Source organism: Ambystoma mexicanum, chromosome 14 (genome assembly GCF_040938575.1).
Source record: "Ambystoma mexicanum isolate Mex_15411 chromosome 14, UKY_AmexF1_1, whole genome shotgun sequence".
NCBI lineage: Eukaryota > Metazoa > Chordata > Amphibia > Caudata > Ambystomatidae > Ambystoma > Ambystoma mexicanum.
In genome coordinates, this window is record NC_090940.1 from 318,490,799 (window position 1) to 318,513,145 (window position 22,347).

Sequence of the window (22,347 nt, forward strand, 5' to 3'; positions counted from 1 at the left end):
CAGACACTTGTCAATTAATTCCTCATGATTGGGTCTGTGTGTATTTGCAGGCTTTAAACATGTAGGCATTCAAAACTCTTTAAAGAGGGACTTGACACACAAAAGTACATTTTTTACATTAGAATCAATAATTATCTGTATCTATTGTCAAACGAAATAACCGATTTGCCAAGCCTTTAAGATCTGAATTGTCATGGAATCTTGCATGAACACTGGTTTCATCACCATGCAGTGAAATCTTCCAATACACATTTGAATCAGCTCTGCATTTTTTATTTTGCTATTTTAAATGCAGAAAAAACAAGCACAGCCCTTAACATGAGAAGGGCCAGAACTACACAAAGGCATAGATGCATTTAAGATTTTGTGTTTATCCTGGGACATCTCCTATAGTCCTTCCAATCTTTGGGTGGTGTTGGGTAATTTGTGGTGGTCGGCAGAGCCGTACCCGGGGTCCACAGACCTCCAGCTCTCGGAAGGCCCTAACTCCTTCCGCGTCCCAAAGAAGTAGAAGGCCCACACAAGAGCAATAGTTACTGCTGTTTTATTGCAAGAAAACAGACAGGGACAGATATGTGGAGCGTAGGTTCCAAGCAACTTCTCAGCGCAATCAGCCTTGCAGGTCCATTTTCTACCTGAGTGACGTAACAATGTGCGTCATCTGCGAAAGCTCAACCCCAAACCTATTGCCACTCCGGGTTGGTTCCCTGAGTGGTAGGTTCAGTATAGGACCATATAGTGAAAGAGTTTATTGGTAGAGTAGAGGTCGGGTGGTACTCTTGGTTCGTCCCTAAAAATTGTTACTTCTAAAAGGTTACATGGAGAAAGTTAGTGATTGGTTGCATGGAAATGTCGTCAGTGGTTAGCTCCCATGCCCTGATTGGTCCATCAGCGAGCCCCAAGCCTGGGACCATCGTCGTTTCCAACCCGCGATGTACCTGGTGTTTGCAACAATGTGTGATCATGTGTCAGTGGACGACAATGGACAGGTCCTGCTACTGCCATTAGAGCGCTCCTTTCCCATCGCTGCCTGTGTCTGAATTGTTACAACTTTGTTGCGAGCTGTGTCCCAGACGTGGGACACCAGTGCTTCTTCCATCTTCGGGACTTGGTGTCATATCAGGTTGGCCTGGTCACGTGTTGAGAGACCGTGGCTGAGGCAGAATTATGGGGATTTGATTTGTATTTTGCTCCGGGTAGTCACAGCATTGTCAGGTGTCACCTTGGTTTGGAGAGCGCGGAATGTGGAGTGCAACATCACGACCTTGGCTGCGGTGGCTCCAGCCAGGGCTGTTCTGCATGCTAAGCACCTTGGGCTCCGTACGAGCTGCTCCGGACCTGTTGACTGTGGTTTGAGGCCTACTTTGGCATGGTTGTATGTCGTGGAATAATGTCCATAAGGCCATGGGGTGCGGTATGGTTCCTTGAACATCGGTCCAGTTATAGGGCCTTGTCGTCGGGGTTAGTAGCATGAAGCGTCTGCAAGCATATACACGAACCCTTCCTTGCAGTTCTGCGATGCGGTTGCTGGCCTATATAAAAAATAATGATGCACGTCTGTGAGGGTATACTGTCTGCTACGTCATAGCACTGAGCGTGTTCTTTGTGTGAATTGGTGTGTGTCTGACCCAGGTGCGCGGCAGCACATGTGTATCTGTCTGTTGCGGCTATGTCGTTGTGTCATCTCTAACGATGGCAGCTTAGGTTGCGAAACATTTTAGTCAAGCTAGTCCATGCGATCGGTCTCAGCTCCGTCTTGGTTCCCACCTTGTGCTCTGGGTGGAATGCGGCCAGGTTTTGCAGGTGGAGGTTGGTCACAGTGGATATTGACATCCGAGGCAGTGGACAGAGGTGCAAACTCATCCCGCTGAGGGTACTTTGGTTGTGACGTCATCGGCCGTAGTTTGTACGTAGGTCTGGGGAAAGGACCATCCTATTTTCCCTCCCCAGTCCCCCCCTCTGGGCGACTTGTTGACCACAAAATTATCCACTCTTTTATCCTCACTTAAGAGCTTACCTTTTTTATCCCCGCGAGGTGCCGGTAGCGGTTGACATGATCCTCAAATGACCAATACATGTATACACACCCACCACCGGGCTTACAATAGACCCATTTTCCAACGTATGATTTTGGATTTCGTGGATTTTCTACTTTTATAGATGGTGGGTACAAGTCTGCTTCTACTATCTGCTGGCATAGCCATTCACGTTCCTTGAGGATCACTTCTGTATGAGGTTCATCTTCTGCAGGCATGAGGATGTGCATACTGATCATTTCTTCTGCTGTACGTTTTGACCTTGCCATCCATAACTTTATTGCCATCAGTGATGCCATTCCCAGGATTATACATCCCGCTAGCACCTTAAGACCATCCGCTAGCCATGATGGCATCCATGACCAGATGTATGAAAACCAGCTTCCATCCTTCTTAGTTACCTTTGCTTCGTCTTCCATCTTCACGTGCATCTTGGCCAGTTGTGATACCGCTTCTGATAGCGTGCCATTATCTTCATTCGCAGGAATTAACATACAGCAGGAACTGCCAATTTCTGCACAAACTCCTCCTTCCATGGCAGTGAGGAGGTCCTACCATACGTATTGCTCTTAAGTCTTCTTTGATGGCGTTGAATCCGTTTACCGTGGAGTTCATTGTCATCAGCTCCCACCTGGTGATCTGCAGCCATTCCACATTTGCGTATGCTTGTACTCCTGGATGTATTATGGATGAAAAGAGCATGGCTGCTCTTCTGAACAGTCTGTGAGGTGCTGGAATGTCGCTTAGTGCTGCTTCTGATTTTCCCCAGAGGTAATTTCCTGTGAGTGGTTCTCCTTGTCTTCTTATTCTCGTCAGCGTCTGTTCTGTGGGGGTGGTACTCTGGGGTGTGCTGCCAACTTGTCCCATAGACCGTGCTTCCAATTTGTCCTATAGACCTTCTTCTTCTGTTTCCTTTGTCCATTTTGGGGAAGTCTTCCATTTTGATGTGTTTCTGTGGTACTACCAGGGAGGGTACGTTGATGTGTACCAGAGTACATACTCCACCCCATGATTGTGGTAGACTGTGATATGCTTTGGCTCCGCAGGCCCAGTATTGGTCCATTAGTACTGCTGTTCCAGCACCCCCCCTCAGGAAGCTTTACTATTCTTTTGCATCCTTCATTCATTCCTACATCAACCTCTCCATCATGCTGGCAACATAGTGTGGGGGATGCAATGGGGATTATTGTTCACGGCTCCTCCTCCTTGCCCAACCATATGAGCAGTCCCACACTCTTTGCCCATTCCTTGTAGCACTTGTCCTTTTCTTCTTGTACCATTACTACTGGAGATTTCGCCATCGTCAATATTTTGCTTCCCACTACTCCGTCTACCCAGCCGTTCTTCGTATACACCTTGCCATAGATCAGTATCAGCGGTCTTTCCCAGCACCCAGGTTCACCTTCTATCTCTCTTGCGCTCCATTTACATGGAAAGTAGTCCAGCGTCACTTCTTTTGTTTCTCCTTTGTCTGGCCCGTCTGTTATGTACAGTAGTCCTTCAGTGAGTTGACAATAGTTGTCAAACATAAGTAGTGTTTTGATGAAGTTATCTTCATATGGGTATGTGGACCTTGATTTCCACCTTAGTGTTGCCGTTTTACCTTGGAATCCTCCTCGTGTCTGGAACAGCGCTAGATATAGGAGGCACTCTGCTGTGGACGCTGGTACTTCAGTGGCCACAAATGTTCCGGAGGCGCTCATGGCATAGGGGATCAACAAGCAAATGTAACAGTTATCCTTTGTCGTATCCTTACCAATTTTGAACATGTGTTTATACCACATGTTGTTAGAGACGTGTGCGGACTCTGTAAAATGTGTCGACCCCATGTACATCAAGAGAAACACTACGTTTACCTCTTCTTACTTTTTGCCCCGTGCTACTCGTACCACCTGACACGGTGCTCCTTGCAGCTGAAGTGGGGGAAATGTTAGAATTGGGTGTTGCGGGTGCATGCAAAGCATAGTAGGCCTGCCAGACAGCAGCAGTTATCAGCCCAGTGGTCAAAAATACCCACAACATTTTAATCACAATTGTTGCGACCACTGGCATGTTGATCTTACCTTTGCTGCTGTCCTCCAGCTATTTAGTCGAGATGATATAGGTGCCCGCCTGAAATTCTCTGAAATATTGCATTGTTACTGTTAGTATTTGTTACTTAAGCCCTGCGGATCAAATAGTCATTCAATGCCCATGCAAAAAGCTCCTCCCACATCCGCCTAACTGCCCTATCTCTCAGAGCGGGTAGGGCCGCGTGGAGGTGTGGATCTGACCGCACTATGAATTGGATGAAAGCATTATAGTATAGGTGTGGCCGTCTGGGCCTGAAATGATTTGGCCTTTTAATCCTGTGTATAAACAAAGAAGCACTGTGTGATAGTGCTTCTGGGTGGTCGATGGGAGGCAATATTCATGCCTGGGCAGTGCTCAAAGTGTTTTTTTATTTTTTTTAATTATTTGCATTTAAACAGTACAATGCGCAAGACCTGCATGTGCGAGACAAAAGAGAAGAGAACATGCACATGTTTACATAGTGTTGTGCGTATTTCCAATACCCCTATCGATGTCAGTTCTTTATTAATTTGTACTGATCATTTATTTTTGTAGTCTTCTGCATTACTCCAATATGATTTTCACATTTATAATTCTATCAGTTGTTCAGTGGGGACATTTTGTGCCTGTGACCTCCTGAGCATAGGGTAAGCTTTGGGCTTCGACTCGTTTATGTCCTTAGGGGTATCTGATACTTGTGATGCGTCTTTTCCATTGTCTGGCGTGGCTGTTGTTGATGTGTTGGTCCTGTCGCTGCTGTGATGGGGCACGGTCGGTGCTTTGTAGGGCTTGATGTCATAGATATGTGATCAAACTTCTTTATTCACTAATTTTACAGCCCTGGGTGCCACCTTTTCTATGATGTGTGGCCCCGTTAATCTAGGAGCGTTCCATTTGCGCCTGAAGTTCCTGAGGAGTACGGAGTCTCCTTCTTTTACTGCCCACTGTCCAGTTTGGTCCTCGTTGTTGGTTGTTTCCTGTTGATTGTTCTCTGACCCGCCCTGTGTTCGTTGAATCTGTTAAGTGATAAAGGAGGCACTACTAACCAGAGAAGTAACATAGTCGTACATTTCTTTTCCAAACACATCATTTGTTCATTTAGTCATACATGGATCTTGTGGGTGGCATTAATGGGGGGTGCATTTGGTGCCCAGTCACCACCTTGTGGGGCGTGAGATGGTGGTCGGAGCCAGGTTTATTTCGCAGCTCGAACAGTAACAGAGGGAGGCAGTAGAGCCAACTCTTCTTAGTTTCTTCTTAGTAGAGCCTGTTGTGTTTTTGCAATGGATTCTTTTAATAGGCCATTGAGGCGTTCACAGACGCCATTGGCTTGTGGGTGATACGCACAGGCGAACTTATGTTTGTTCCCAAGTAACGCAGTGATGCGCTGGAAAGCTCATCTGCGAATGTGGACCATTGTCTGACCTCAATACTTCGCACACCACCCACCTCGGGAACACCTCCCTCACCAGAAATGTTGCTGCCCTCAGTGCGTCGGCATGAAAAGGGGCATACTACCACAATCATGTATCTGTAGCCTTGGCATACATTGATCATATCGACGTACTCAATGTGTAGATGTAAGAAGGGTCCTTCAGGCTGTGGTATTGTTCCTTTGATCACTTGTAACTTGTGACCGGCCGTAAATTGTTGGCAGGTAAGGCAATTGCTGATGAAGTTTGCAACATGCACGTTCAGTTCGGGACAGAACCATGACTTTTATTTGTGCTGCAATGAAGTCTTTTCCTGTGTGTGTGGGGTGATGTAGTTGGGCCAGGGTTGTTTTTAATAGGGCCAGGGGCATAACCATTTGTCCTGTGTTATTTTGTCTCTATAGTGCATCTGTTGGGGACATTGTGCAACCTCTTTTTAGCCACAGTTCTTTCTCTGTCATTGGTGCTGCCACCTGCAGCTACATGATCTTTGTTTCTGGGAGGTGTGTGTACCCTTCTTTCATTATCATCTGTCTTGCCCTCCCCCTTTCTTTTTGTTTTTCTTGCAGGTCCCACGTCTCGCCAAAATATGCTGCATGTTTTGCATGGGAGTCTGCTGCTTCATTACCTCTAGAAATTGGGTCTTCACCATTTGTATGTGCCTGGCATTTCACTAGCGCTAGCTCATGTGGGTATGTTATGACTTCAATCAGTTCACCCAGGAGGAGAGCATGTTGCACTGGGGTGCCATCTGCTCTTCTAAATCCCCTTCAGAGCCACCTTATTAATCATGAGTGTACTGTAGACGTGACATAGGCACTGTCAGAATATATTGTTACCCTTTTGCCGTTACTTTCTTCTAGGGCCAATATGAAGGCCACCAATTCTGCCGCCTGTGCGGAATATTGTTGGGGTAGTTTGACACATTTTACTGGCTCACTTGTCCAGTCATCCTTTAATCACACTACACCTGCACCTGTTCTTCTTATGCCATCATTTTGATCAATGGTCGAGGACCCATCAATGTACAGAACATCACCTCCCTTTAGGGCGTCCTCCTCTACCTTTCAGGTGGAGGAGTAGTACTCGATGGCATATGTACAATCATGTGCATATTCACCCTCTGTCACCTCTTCTGCTATGAACTGTGCTGGGTTAACATTTTTGCATCTCACTATTTTCAATTCTGGTCTTGACAGTATTATCTCATATCCCGTTGCTCTCTGGGTAGTGAGTGTGCTTTTTGGTTTATGCAGAATTGCAAAGAGGGCATGCTTTACATGCAGTGTAGTAGAGCATCTCATGGTGATGGATGATGATTTTCTACTGTTAATGCTGCAGCAGCCAGATGTTGTTCACACGGGAAGTGTCCCATCATTACTGGGTCTAGGTGCCCACTGTAAAATGTGAGAGGTTTGTGTCCCATGCTTGTCTTTTGTGTGAGCACTGCTTTCATTACTGCACCACCACATTGTGAAAAAAATGTAGAATTCTCGTTTGTAGTTGGGAGGACCCAGAACTGGCGCTGTTGATATGGCCTCCTTTAACTCATTGAATGCTTTAGTCATTTCTCTTGTCCACCCCAACTTTCTTCCCCCTCTTTGAGAATTGCCAATAAGGGCCCTGTGTATGTGCTGTGGTCAAATACCCATGCTCTGCAGTAATTGCATAGGCCAAGTAATTGCTGCAACGCTCGTATCGTTTGTGGCTGTAATGTGTTCAGTATTGTCTATGCTCTTTGTGGTTGAATGTTCCGCCCCTTTTGTGAAATGATCTGTCCTATGTATAGGACCTGTTCCTGGCAATATTGCAGTTTTCCCTTGTCGATCTTGTATCCTTTCTCGGCCAACACTGTGAGCCTTTTCACAGAGTCCTTTCTGCACTCTTCTTCGGTGGTACTGCAGATGAGAATATCATCTACATATTGCAACACCATACTCTCAAGCTCAACATTTTCCAGGTCCATCTGTATAACTCTGTTAAAAAGTGATGGTGACTCGCAGTATCCCTTGGGGTAACCTAGTGTGTTTCCACTTTGTGTTGCGGTATTTGAAGCTTGTCAGATCTTGTGAGTCTGGGTGTAGTGGTATTGAAAAGAATGTGTTCTTGAGGTCGATCACGGTAAATCGTGATGCTTCTGTTGATATCCCACACAATATTGTGGCAGGGTTAGCTGCTACCGGATATTCTGCCTATATAATGTGGTTAAGGGGTCTCAAATCTTGTATGAAACACAAAGACTCTCCCTTGGCCTTGTGCACAGGGTACACTGCCCTGTTGCATGATGATTCTGATGGTACCAATATACCCATCTCTATTAGTGCGCTTATTGTCTCATAAATTCCTTCATCGGCTTCTTTTGACAGTTGGTATGGTCTGACTCTGGGCAGTATTGCTCCCTTTTTCAATTTCATCTTCACTCCACCAATGCTCTTTATGCAACCCACATCATAGGGACTAGTCGTCCATAGTGAGGCAGGTACAGTAGCCAAGTCTTCCTCGCAAAAATCAGGTGCTGCTGGGAGGGGTGCCTCCATTGCCATTGCCATTTTCTGTGCTACCTCCTTGTATGGTGCTTTCAACCAGACGTAGACACTCATCTGGAACACCATCTCCTTCGTCTGAGAACAGGTCCTCATCTGACACCTGTGTTATCCTACACACTTGCGCCAGTGCTATTACAGTTCTCCATGCTGTTCCTTCCTCATCCTGAGCGTGAACAGTGATCCAGTCCTGTCTAGATTCTATTCCTTCGATGTCTACTGCTATTACTGCCCCTTCTCCCTCACCCGCGGGTGTCTCTGGTCTGAAAGGGTAGGCTGCTGGTCTTCTCCATACTTTACCCTCAATGCCTGGAAGCCATGCTATTGCCATATCTGTCCCGTATTGGAAGATCTTATGATTACAGATGATAATCAAATATATCTTTCTCAAACTCTAAAAGGCGCAATGTCCTGGATCTTTTTGGATGCTTTTGCATAGTTTTATTACCATTTATGACGGGTTCCCTCTGGCTTACCATCAATCCAGTGACCTGCGACGAAACACGATAAATATGTGGAAATAAGGGGTTATTCCTGTCCCCAAACTTTATCTTTTGATTTGGCTTAAACCTAATACTGAAAGAGTCACCCAATAGACCAGCTGTACCACTAAGCCTTACATCTCTTCTTTAAACACTAGTATATTTACTGGTGCTTGTTTTGAGTATAACAAGGGCAGAGATGGGTTGTGATCTCTGACAGATAAGGAGATGTTATCAGTAAATGGAACCACCCCTCTAACCCCAGAAAATCCTTGAGTGTGCATGGCATTGCCTGACATTTTGAACTTCCCCTCCCTGATGCAGGATCTGGTTGCTCCTGTGTCAACTAGGAAAGAGAATGTTTTGTCACCTATCGCCACCTTTATGCGTGGTTCCTCCGCAGGGTTAGGTGTTACCGACAGGATGGGACACAACAAGGAAGTCTGTGGGTTGACCTATTGGGGGTACAATGATTGTCCGCTGCCTGTGTAGGGGTTATGCCCCAGGATCGCCACTCCCCCCATTCGTGTCATTGGTACCGTGGTGTCCATGGGTTGTTGTGTCGTCTTGCAACTGTGTTAGTTGCTGCACTGTGTGGACGTGTTGTTGTTGTGTCGCTATCATTTGCTGTTGGGCCTGTTGTTGAGCGGGTTTGTGTGATATCTGCTGTGTGTTGGGCATCATTTGCTGCTGTGGTTGTTGCATGATGCATTGCTGTCCCATCTGCACCTGACCCATCTGTTGTGCGTCTTGTTCGTAGTAATCGTTTGGACACCCTTGGTAGCTCTGTTGCCCCTGTTCACCCCATCCTGGTTGTGCCGGCCTTACCCTGCATGTGCATGCTGCATGTCCTAACAACCCACATGTCCAGCAGGTGGGCGGTCCCATGCTTGCCATGGGAATCCCCATGTGCTATCCAAATATCCTTGCTGTCCATATTGGGAATATCCTCGAAACCCACCTCCCGGCTGGTGTGCTGATGGTCCAAACCCCCTCCCCCTGTTGAAATCTCCTCTCCCTCTGTAGTTGTTCATGTAGCCGTTGCCCGTTGCCATGTATCCTCCCCCCATAGGTAGTACGTATTGTTGCTGTGTTGTGTATGGAGGCGGGGGTGGCAATTGTTGGGTCATGGTGGGTACTTGTTGTTGCTGTATTGTTGGCTGTTGTTGTACGGGTGGTTGCACCAGTGGGGCAGGGCTGGTTATGAGTGCTCCCTCGAGGGCATATTTCAACAGTTTTTTTATACCAATTTTGCCTCATCTGCTTTCCTATCCTCTTCCTTCTGCTTCATCTTCTCTTGCCATAGTCTCCAGTGGTGTACTTTGGTTAATTGTATCTCTGGCCATACCTTGCTTACATCCCCACCACCTTTTTCAATTGCCCCTGCACAAGTTCTGGGAGCCCCTGTATCAATATCTGATAAAATATAGCTAGTGTTTTTTTCCACGGCTCCCGCGTTTCCAAGCGCCACTGAATCTCTTGGATGTAATTAACAGGGTTCTCATTCTCATGCATTTTGTGTGACATAATTGCTCCTATGTCTGATGTGTCAGGGTACTGTACCCTGCCATATTGCACGTCTACAATTTGCAAATGGTGGTCCGTCGTGTGATGTGTTGCTTATTGTCACCCCAGGAAATCCCGCCCTCTTCCAGATGTCATCTGCAGCATCACCTAAAATGGAGATCAAGAGCCCCTTGACGTCACCAACCGCTAACCTGTGCCATGCTGTCAACTTTTCCATTTTGTATATCCACTTCCCGCCCCTCCGCTTAAGAAGGTTAGCCTGCATTTAATGTTCTCCTTGTCTCCATGCTTCCATGGTACATATTGTGGCCTTGTCCCCCCTCTTTCCAGTAATGGCATGTGCGTGTATTTTGCCATCTCCTCCGGTGTGCGTTTATATTGTGTTCTTTGTACGTCCTGTGTGTCGTCCTCCATGTCAGACAAATCGGCAAATAGGTCAATGTGATTGCGTGCGTGTTGCATGTCCCCAGTTCCCCTCGCGTTGACGTGAGTGGGACTTGTTGTGCGGTATTGCCGAATCTTCCCTTCTGCGCCCGATGAGGTGTGTGTGTGGCTGACGTTGTTACAGTTTGTAGTGTCCCCTCCCTCTGTGTGCTTGTCCCTTCCTGTCCAGCTATTTTCTCTTCTCGTGTTCTACATTCCCATGATGACCCTGTGCCTGTGCGCGTGATGTAAAGTTTGCTAAGCCCTTCTCCGTTTTCATCGATCTGTTCTCTGCATGATTCCTCCTCATCCTCATCACTGCAAAACCCACCAGAGAATGTGAGTTTTGTACATGTGTGGGGATATCGAACATTTACCGTTTCTAAATCTGTCTACGCACTTACCTGCAGCCATAGTGTATGCCCTTTCCTGAGGTGATGTCACTAATTCGCTATTGTGTGTACTCAACTTACTCCTCACAGTTCTGTCATTTTCCTTTTGCGCTTGTTCTCCTAGCCGTTCATCCTTATTTTCCATCACCGCCCTGGCCTTGCGTAGTTCCTTCATTATGGTGTCACTAACCTCGCCCAGGGCCTTCGCGTCCCTATCCTTGGTACACACTTCTCCACTACCCCTTGCTAGTATGCTGTCCAGTATCTTGCCCTCTTCATACTTATGTGCGCTTTATGATATAATCTTTTTCTTCCAGAGTGTCATTTCCTGGTCAATCTCCTCCCTTTCTTCCTCTCGCCTCCTATTCTCCCGCTGTTCCATACGCGGTGCCCTTTCTGTGATTCCCCCTTGTGCGTGTTTCCTCCCACTCAATTTCTTCTTCTCTTTGCTACCCGAGTTCCATCCTCACTCCTTTTTTCCCTCCCCAACTTCACCTGTCTCTCCAGTTCCTTTAGCTCGAGCTGCTTAGTGAGTATGCTTTGTGTTTTCTTTAATTCGGCTATCTTTTCTTCCAGTTCTGCTTCTTCCTCTTTTGTGGGGTTCCCCTCTTCCCTGTTACTTACCTTTCCCTCCCTCTGCATTTGTCCTTCTTCTACTCTATCTATTGCCCGTATCAACTCCTCCTCCTCCTTCCCTGTGATCGTCCCCTGTAGCTTTAACAGAACCTGTGCTGCTATCCATTCATCTGGCCCTATACCTGCTAATTCAAGCTGGGTTTTCTTTATGCCATCACCATTCACCTGTGTCCCTTCCGTGCTTACTGTGTCCCCGTTTAGTAACATTTTCCAGTAGTGCTGCTCCGGAGCATACAGTGGTGGGTTATATGTAGGGTTTGAGTATCCCTCTGCTGCTGTCAACTCTCGGGGCTATGCTGCCTCCTTCAATTCTCTTAGTGGGTATAATCCCTCAGTCTCTTCCTCACTCCCCTCAGCGCTGTCTGTGACACCGCTGGGAGGGGCCTTAGGTAGAGCACACCCCTCTCCCTCACTCTCCTCTTCTTTCTTTACTTCTTGCATGCTCGTCATCCCTGGGCTGTAGCCCTGAAACATCCTCCAAACCTCGATCTCTAAATGGTTTGTAACTTCTTCCCCTTGTATGTGTTGTGTAAGTAGGCTAACAATGAATGTTGGGTCTCCTTGCAGAAGCTTCCTTTAGGCAGCCAAGCTATCCTTATTTTTCGGTCTGCGCCTTTAGTCCATTCTATGCTGAACTTTACTAGCTTATCTCTGTATGGCGGCAGTGTTGTACATATAAATTGTAGAGGTGTTGTTAACGTGTGGTCCCTATCCCATAATATGATTACAATTTTAAATATATACCACCATTACCTGGCCATTAATTGGGGACTTCCGATTCTCCGCTGTCAGTGGGAAGAAAAAATATGCTTTCAGCTCTCTTAATTACTTCAACACCTATTTCTCTACTGTCTGACACTGGCTGCCGTCTTCCGACACACCCTTCCTATTTTCTAGAGCCCGCTTCGACCCGTGGATTGCAAAGTCCCTGTGACCTCACACCCTGCACAGCGTGCTCTTGGGCCGCCCCGCCCTTTCGGGGTTGCTGCTGTTCAGCGCACCCGTGTTGTTATTCGAGCACCCCTTTCCTCTACTCCTCACAGCCTGCGCTGCGTATGTTCGTAACGTCCTGCACACACGGGTGGGAGCACTGCTCGGCACACCCCCACTCGAGGACATGCCGGCATTCTCCATGCACGGCTGTCTGCTCACCTTCGCCCGCCTTAGCTGCTGGCTGCGTCTCCAACTTTCATATAAAAAAAAACGTAATGTCCTATGCAAGCCCTAAGGGTGATGTCACCAGCTACCAAAATTTGCTACGTACACACAGTCGACATACAATGCGTGCCACTTTTCACATAGTAAAACCCCACAATCCCCACAGCTGTCTTCCCACTATGCCTGGAGTGGAGTATCCATTAATCAATGTTCTCAATATAATTGGTCTGCACCCCCTGCGTCGCCTCGCATGTGATACGCTCCCTCACTAGGGGAACTTAATCAGCCAACTATCTTCCGCAATCTGAGAGAGACTCCAGCTACCTCCTGTGGGGATACGTCATCTATTCACCAAGCTAAAACACTCAATTAATAGGAATCCTCACCTACTCATCGAACTACAAAGCCGACTCATACGAATACCACACCAACATACATGTATTCGCCATTTAGACCAATCAGCGCGGCACTCCGTCCAACACGTGGGGACTCGTCGCCCCACCCAATATGCTCATCAACACAAGAAGGGACTACCTCTGCTCCGTTCCCTACTACAACTCGCGTGCCGATCAACACTGAAACGCTAAACCTTGCAAAAATGTAAAAACCGCCCGCTGCCCTATTTACAATGCCTCTCCCCACCCGCACAACATAATATTGCTCGTTGTGTGGACCATACTCACATCGGGCTCACGTCTGTCACTGCCGCTTGGCTGCAGGCACCCCTCCTAATCAGCTCACCACCTCCCCTCGTCTGGACGCGTCTGGACACTCGCCAACCACGGGCAGGAAGTTTCTAAAGTCAGCTCCAGTCTCCAGATTGCGCAGTCCGGTCGTCTCACAGTTCCGCGATGGTCCTGCAGTCCTCCAAGGGGGCAATGGCAGAGGGGGCCGCGTTGCCAGGCCACCTTATCACAGACGATATCGCTGTCGCCTCCAACATGTTAGGGTAATTTCTGGTGGCTGGCAGAGCCGAACCAGGGTGTGCGGACCTCCAGCTCTCAGAAGGCCCTAACTCCTTCAGCATCCCAAAGAAGTAGAAGGCCCACACAAAAGCAATAGTTACTGCTGTTTTATTGTAGGAAAACATACAGGGACAGATATGTGGAGCATAGGTTCCAAGCAACTTCTTAGCGCAATCGGGCTCGCAGGCCCATTTTCTACCTGAGTGATGTAACAATGTGCATCATCTGCGAAAGCTCATCCCCAAACCTATCGCCACTCCGGGTTGGTTCCCTGAGTGGTAGGCTCAGTTTAGGACTATATAGTGAAAGGGTTTATTGGTAGAGTAGAGGTCAGGCGGTACGCTTGGTTCGTCCCTAAAAATTGTTACTTCTAAAAGGTTGCATAGAGAAAGTTAGTGATTGGTTGCATGGAAATGTTGTCAGTGGTTAGCCCCCCGTGCCCTGATTGTTTCATCAGCGAGCCCCCAAGCCTGGGACCATCGTGGTTCCCAGCTCGCGATGTACCTGGTGTTAAAAACAATGTGTGACTATGTCAGTGGATGACAATGGACAGGTCCTGCTACTGCCATTAGAGCGCTCCTTTCCATCGCTGCCTGTGAGTTGTTACAACTTTGTTGCGGGCTGTGTCCCAGATGTGGGACACCAGTGCTTCTTCAGTCTTCGGGAGTTGGCATCGTATCAGGTTGGCCTAGTCACTTGTTGAGAGACCATGGCTGAGGCAGAATTATCGGGATTTGATTTATATTTTGCTCCGGGTAGTCACAGCAGTGTCAGGTGTCACCTTGGTTTGGAGAGCGCGGAATGTGGAGTGCAACATCACGACTTTGGCTGAGGTGGCTCCAGCCAGGGCTGTTCTGCATGCTAAGCACCTTGGGCTCTGTACGAGCTGATCCGGGCCTGTAGACTCTGGTTTGAGGCCTACTTTGGCATGGTTGTATGTCGTGGCATAATGTCCGTAAGGCCAGGCAGTGCGATATGGTTCCTTGTACATTGGTCCAGTTATAGGGTCTTGTTGTCGGAGTTAGTAGCATGAAGCGTCTGCAAGCATATACACAAACTCTTCTGGCGTCTTGCGGTTCTGTGATATGGTTGCTGGCCTATGTGAAAAATAATAACGATGCACATCTGTGAGGGTATATGGTCCGCTACGCCATAGCACTGAGCGTGTTCTTCGTGTGAATTGGTGTTTGGCTGATCCAGGTGCTCGGCAGCACATGTGTTTCTATCTGTTGCGGCTATGTCGTTGTGTCATCTCTAAAGATGGCAGCTTAGGTGGCGAAACGTTTTAGTCAAGCTGGTCCATGCGATCGGTCTCAGCTCTGTCTTGGTTCCCACCTTGTGCTCTGGGTGGAATGCGGCCAGGTTTTGCAGGTTGAGTTTCGTCATGGTGGATATTGACATCCGAGGCAGTGGAAAGAGGTGCAAACTCATTCCGCTGAGGGTACTTTGGTCATGACGTCATCGGCCATAATTTGTACGTAGGTCTGGGGAAGGGACCATCCCATTTTTCCTCTTCAGCGGCTAAAGCAAGGGATCCGGTAATATTATCTCCATATATATGGTCACCATACATATGGTCGCCGGGAAAAGGCGGTGGCGATTTCATATATGGTGACCATATATATGGGGTTAAGGGGAGTGGGGGTTGCAGGGGTGTCCCCCGCATGTTCAATGTGATAATGTCCCTGCAAACCACAGCCATTTTTTGGCGAAATTTTTGTCAGATGACATTTTTGAAGGGACATTATCACATGGAACCTAAAGCAGTGATGGCAAAAGTCCAGTCAGTGGAGGCTTTACTGATTTCACATGCTAAAGATAACAATATACAGCCAGGACGGATAGTACGTTGCAAAATTAAGAAAAAGTAGAGACCCACCATTCACAATATACATCACGGTTTAGAGTCATAAAATATCCTGCCAACTGGAGGCTGAATCTTGTAGCAGCCAGATCTTCCCTTGTATCCTCATGGACTCTACTAGTCCGGAGAGAACGTTGATATCCATGGTTTATGGGTAGGTGCATTCCTGATCTAACCATCATTTATTATGACACAGACCAATTTGCAATGTAACTCTGTATTATAACAGGATAGACTTAAGGACACCCATTAGATGTGGTGGTTCAGTAACCCCTTTGCTGGTTTTAACCTTTGGCACATGTCACCTACCTATTAGCTTAACTCTGATACTAGTAAAACTGATCAATTATGGTTTCCCACATTCCCCAATAGCTGAGCTGACTTCTCAACGGCTTGTGCTTAGATACTAAGAACAGGGGTATCTGGTCATTTTTTAGAATGCATTTCTTCGAAATGCAATTATGTCGAAAAAATGTCACCGAAAAAAAATATTTCAAATGTATTATTTTTTTATTTAATGTTTTAATATGTTTTTTTGGTGTTTTGAAAGTAAAAAAAAAGTGTTTTAAAAAACAGGGGTTTAGGGGGGAACCCCCCATTAAAAAAAAAAAGACATTCAAAATATTTTTTTTCTGCTACATTTTTTCGACATAATGGCATTCGAAAAAATGCCATTTGAAAAAGTCACTATAAATAAACCAGGAACAGGATATATTCACACAGGAACTAGAATTTCTGGTTCTTTGTTACACTTCTAATTGATGACTGCAAGGATTGACTTCAGTAGTTCCTCAGCTTTCTCAGATTCCCAGAAAACATATTCTTTATCCTTCCAAGTAACTCTTAAAATAGAAGGTCGTCTTATTCCTGCTTTTCACTTCTGTCAAGGAAGGATTTCTAAAGAGTGTTCAGTCTCCATGTCCTCTAAGTCACTGGAACCATGTCTAGAGACAAGAATCTTATTCACCTGGAAACCCAATTTGTTCTATAGGCACCTTACAAACATCCAATAAATAAACAAATCAAATGTTTTAGGTATTTCAAAGTTCCCTTAGCATTTGTGGAGCCTACAAAGTTTCATTGTGGGAATTCAGGACGAACATAGACATCCTTGGCACTTAAGGGTTAAAATTTGCTCTCGATCATAAGCTTCTCATACCTTTTATGATGAGTGTTGATCTCATTTCCACATGTTGCAGTCTACCAGAAGCATGCGTTTTGATGCTGTAACACTCGTCCACATGTATAGGTTAATCTTCTACTTTTAAGTCGAACCACCCTGGAATCCAATTGTAAACAAAGAAAATTGGATTGTCTCCTCCCGCCCCAGAGCATAGAATAATAACCCTGATTTGTTTCAGCTACATCACACTCTCTAAGTATTCAAGACTACTTTTCATGGCCTCATTCCCCTTAATTACCACTTCCGTCTCTTTTCCTATCTGCTTCTCTCTTAGGATTGTCAGTGCACACTGATGGACCTAATTAGTGGTTCTCTACCCCAGCGTTGAGGTTCTGGATTCCAGATGAATCACTTTCTCATTCAATTTGATCAAATTTACCATTTTGAAGTGACATCGATTTTTTTCAATGCATTTAACACAGCAATCACAAGGTCCTGCGAGGGCCAAAATGGCCTGGATGCTTCTGCACAAGACTGATACTGCTTGTTTGCTGAACAATGTGGTTTAAAGAAGTCTTAATCAGAAATATTCTCCTTTCTTCTGGTCTTCCCAGTTGCCTTTACTATGCTTACTTCCACACTCTAAGGCCTGGAGGCAGGTGTGCTAAAGTCAGATGCTGCGGTAACTGGAAGCACAGAGCAGATGGGCTCTTCCCCAAAGCTTTGTGGTAAGCAGAGTACTTGCAGATCTTTCAATGAGGCAGGCAGTCAATAGTAGCAAATATGGGGTATTACTACTGTCTGTTATTACTTACTGTTTTAGTGTTTCAATATTTCAATATAAGGCCAGTATGATAGCTCAGTAGGTTGAGCACTTGCTGCTGTAATCAATGTGTGAGCTGTATATCTTGAAGGTTGCAGGTTTGAGTCCCTGCAACACCATCTCAGCCTTTCATCCTTCCATGCCTGACAAAGGAGTACCAAAGGGGTAGTAGGGTGATAATTGTATGTAAAATGGTCTATGTATACTTCTTTGGCGAATGGCTATATAAATAATTAATTTTATTTCAGGGAATGAACCTGCAGATCTTCCTCATCACTAGGTACATTCACGTTTACAAAGTAGACACTTTTAGGGGTCAAATATACCTAGCTGAATTATTTATAATGTTATGGGACAGATGAATACATCTTCTGTAGCTACTGTCCCTCCCCGGTTGATGGACAGAGGAACTTTCACCTATAATTCTTGCCCCTCCTCTGGGCCAATATTGTAAAAGTGAGAAACATTGCTCACTGAGGCAGCCACATCTCTCATATTCTAAGCAGGTGCAGCAAATGATGAACATGATGTGAGCTAAGGATGGCGGGAATGACTAGACAGACAATAGAAACATACATATGCACTCACCAGGAAGAAACACAGACACTAATCCAAAGATGCATTTATGCATGAAGAATACTGCATGCGCGGACCATTCATACACGAAGAACATAACATAAGCAATATATTAGCTAAATGCAACACTAACTGCACATGAGTATAGCTCACTAACATAGAGATGCAACAATAACAGGAAACCATCTTTTCTAAAAATGAAAGCGTCAGTATAGTTTTAGTACACAAAAGCTTTAAGACTTAGAGAAGCACAGGATGCTGACACCACAGAAAGAACAAATCTGTGCAGAGTCGAGACATTTACTCAAAGCTTAAAAGCTAAGGTTGAAATATGAAGGAAGAATGTTCCCATGAGAGAGGGGATGTTGCCCAGAACACCAAGTGCAGATTTTGGCAGTACAATATAGTGTAAAATAGAATGTAATGGCGGAAAATTCAGATTTTAGCAGTGCCATGTAAAGGTTTTTATAACTAAAACTTGGCATGCTATAAGGGAACAGCTATGGAATGAACAGAGGACCAATCAGAGTGCAGGGACACAGTGGCCCAGTCTTTCGTGGCCTTGTCTCATTTCATTTCCAAACAAACAGGATCTAGTTGAAACTTGTAATTTGCAAGCTGTTCTGACAGTCAGCACATGGTGATGTCAGTAAAAGGGAGGGAGATTTCAGGGACTTATGCCAGAAATGGGCTAAATGGGTTTTAAGTTCAGGAAATGTGTTTGCCCAGTAAGACAAGGGCAATGTATTTTATTTATAAGGACTGACCAATCAATTTTTTTACCTGCCCACAATGTAACTAATATGTGTTATTTTAATTCTGTGGTTTATGTTTATAAAAGGTTCTCCAAGGAGAGTTGAAAACATTTTCAACCAGTTTCAGAGCAGGTTGCTTTTGGATTACCTCTCCCAGCTGCTTGGGGGGTTTAATAAATCCTTTGTTTTCTGCACGATGTCCATTTGTCTGTTGAAATATTTGTGTATCTATTTTGGGTGTATGTCTGCAACTGTGGCCTTTTTAAGAATACTATATTACTTGTTGTGCTAGCCGGTCAGATAGCACAGCGAGCTGAGTGCTCGTTCTGATATCTGTGTACAGTCTGCTGATGCAGATTTGAATAGGACCAACTCAGCCTTTCATCCTTCCGAGGTCAATACATTGAGTACCACGCTGTGGGATAATAATATCAACTGTTATTTTAGCACTTAGATATGTGCAGGTTTGTAGTGCTCTATATACTAGAAATTATTATTAACTAGATATTATTAGGTAAGTAAAGGGAACATTCATACTTTAACTTTATGCTTATTCACTTACATTCCTGTCTGGTCCCAATATTTTCTGACATATGTGGGTACCTAGCTCAACGGTTAAACATTCTTGCCCCCAAACCAGATGGTCTCTGTCATTTTGACTTCAGCACATGTGTGCTCAATCTGCAGCATTTCTCAAATCAAACATGGCTTCCACTTCAAAACCCTCCTTATCTGTTCTGTTCTTTCAACCGGTCACATGAAGCTTCACTCCCAGTATTCTCTCAGTTTTCCCACAACTTACTCCAGTTTCTCTATGCTGCATCCCTCTCCATCATCAAATCATTGTCGTCACTGAGTAATTGACAGCCCACTACTTTCAGGTGAATGCAAGGGCCGTGCACCGTACCAGACTACACATGTTAATTGGGGAAGCATATACCCTATATACCCTGTATGGATCAGGTGGCAGGACACACAGTGGAGACCCGTCAAGCCGAGCAATCGCTTCTCTCATTGCTGCTAGCTGGAGTCACCTGGTACTCACCACATAGTCAGGCCGCTAAGTACCTTTGATACGATGCAACTCCCAGTGAAAACGTCAACCACCTCTCCTCACTCCACCCATGTTGGGCTACTCAAAGCACCTTTCCTTGGATTTCCTGAGTGTTTTGGCACCATTTTGAGACACTGGCTTGGGGAGAAGCCTCTCTCCTCTGCACAGTACTTCAGGGATGCAGCCATCTTGGTTAACCGACAAACTGCCCTATTTCAATACAAATGAATCAAGTGGATTCACACATGAACTTACACCATACTGTGTACGGTTTGCCATATTTCAACTACACCTTCTACTTTCTTCCTAATTACTTTAATCTGATCATTTCACCATTCAGTGTGCACACCCAAGAACAACTACTCCAAACAGATTCCCAAAAGGTAGATGATCATACTCGACTACAACTACTGACTTCCAAAGGACGTAACATCAATGTGAAAAGCTCAGTTAGAATGATTACTAATTCTATGAATGATAACTTTTCTATATAAAGATTTTTCAGTAAACGTTTTATATTTTACAACTAGATGAGGACTTGAAGAAATACATTTTTGAGAAACCACAATTTGTGTACACAATGGCTCCCACATTAAAATCTGCACTAAGTCCTAGCTTCATGAGAAATAGAACTAGGGAATTACAAACGAGTATAGTAACGAGGCAACCGGTGAGTGGGGGGTTCTATAAATGTCTTAACTGCTCAATGTGCAAGTATGCTCCTAATAATGTTCAGACCTTTGTCACCAGGACAACCACAAAATGTATACTTGGGACTGGATAAATTGTCGTTCCAAATATGTGGCTTACATTATTGTATGTGTCTGTAAAAAACTGTGCATGGCCAGTGCAATAGATCATTGAGACATAGAATACGTGAACACTTGAACATTTTGACAACATCAGATCTAAAACTTTCATTGCAAAAGCATTGGCTACAAGATCATCAGATGGATAATAAAGAAGACATCGAGTTCATAGGAATTAAACACATTCCGAAGGAGCAATGATGCGGAGATCTGGAAATAATCTTGAGGCAACAAGAAGCAAAAATGATATGCACACTACGCAGCACAATGAATGGTCTGAATTCTGATCATAAGATGCAAGTCTTTCTATAACACATATTAAAAAACATGAGTTGACATCTGATAAAAATGTGCACAATGTTGTTTTTAGAGATGCATTGGGGTTACATCAGTCAGATCTCTTATGGAGTCACAGTGATGAATTTAAACTGTATATGAACCTGGACTGAATAGGTCTTTTGAACATCAGTCACTGGGACAATATAATAATTCCAAGGAATATATCAGACTAATAGAGATAGCTTTTGTGTTTAAACGTATTACAAAATCCCTTTGATTAAATGCACTTACATGGATCTATGAATATATTGCATCTGCCACACTACTGCAAATGTAATGATTGCTACCCCAAATCCATGTTAAATGTACATAGTAACACGTGTGTATGATGGCATCAAACTCGTTCAATGTGAATATATCAAGTTATACATAACAAGTAAGAAGAACGACAATGTTGTGTTTACATTTTTATTTCAAAGGGCACCGTTCTCATGCTCACGAATTGAGCTTCAAATACTTTGATACTAAGATGAAATGAAAATAAATACTTACAAATAAAATATTTGGGAATAACAGCGTTCACGGTCCAAATACACGTTACATCATCATGCTAATGTGGATGACATAGACACAATGAATAATGTTCATCAATGGCAACCGCCATTAGCCACATGGAACGTTGCTTTTTAGAAGATATTATGCTCTAAGAGTCTATTCAAAGGTATGAGCTGATATGGGGTATTTCTGAACCTAGTTAATAGCCTTTGTCACTTCTGGGCCAATTTTATAAATGGTATCTGACATTTTCAAACTCTTCCTTTAAAGACTTAACTGAAATACAATTGAGATTTGCTGAAAAGGATGAACTTTGATGGGAATGCCAATATTGAAAGAAACTAAGAATTGAAAAATTGACAGAGCTTGAACAAAACATGACATTTCACAGGAATTGGAAGAATTGTTTAACTAATAAATAAACTGGTGACTAATTATGACATTTAGTTACATTTTGGTTTCAGACTATATTGATCTTGTAAGCAAAAACATTCAATTAATATGTATGGAGGAAAGTTAACGAAATGGATATGATTATTCCTGTTTTAAATTCATGAACCAAAAGAGTAATTATAATTAGACACTAAAGAACAATTCATTGATTTGTTAAACATCGTATGTTCTGTTTTTTTTCTTCTACTGACACTTACAAGTGTTGGTCTCCATTAATGTTCATTTGAGAATTTAATTTGAGGTGAAGGTGTTATGATTGGATAATTGGTGATTTACAATATTGCAAAATAATGTATTCTTACCACACAAAAACTCTTATTTGTGTATTTGTTTTCTCTTTTTATGTTTTAGAATAATTTCCTTTCTGTAATTGACAAACGACTAGACTAGACAAAGTCTGTATAGATGA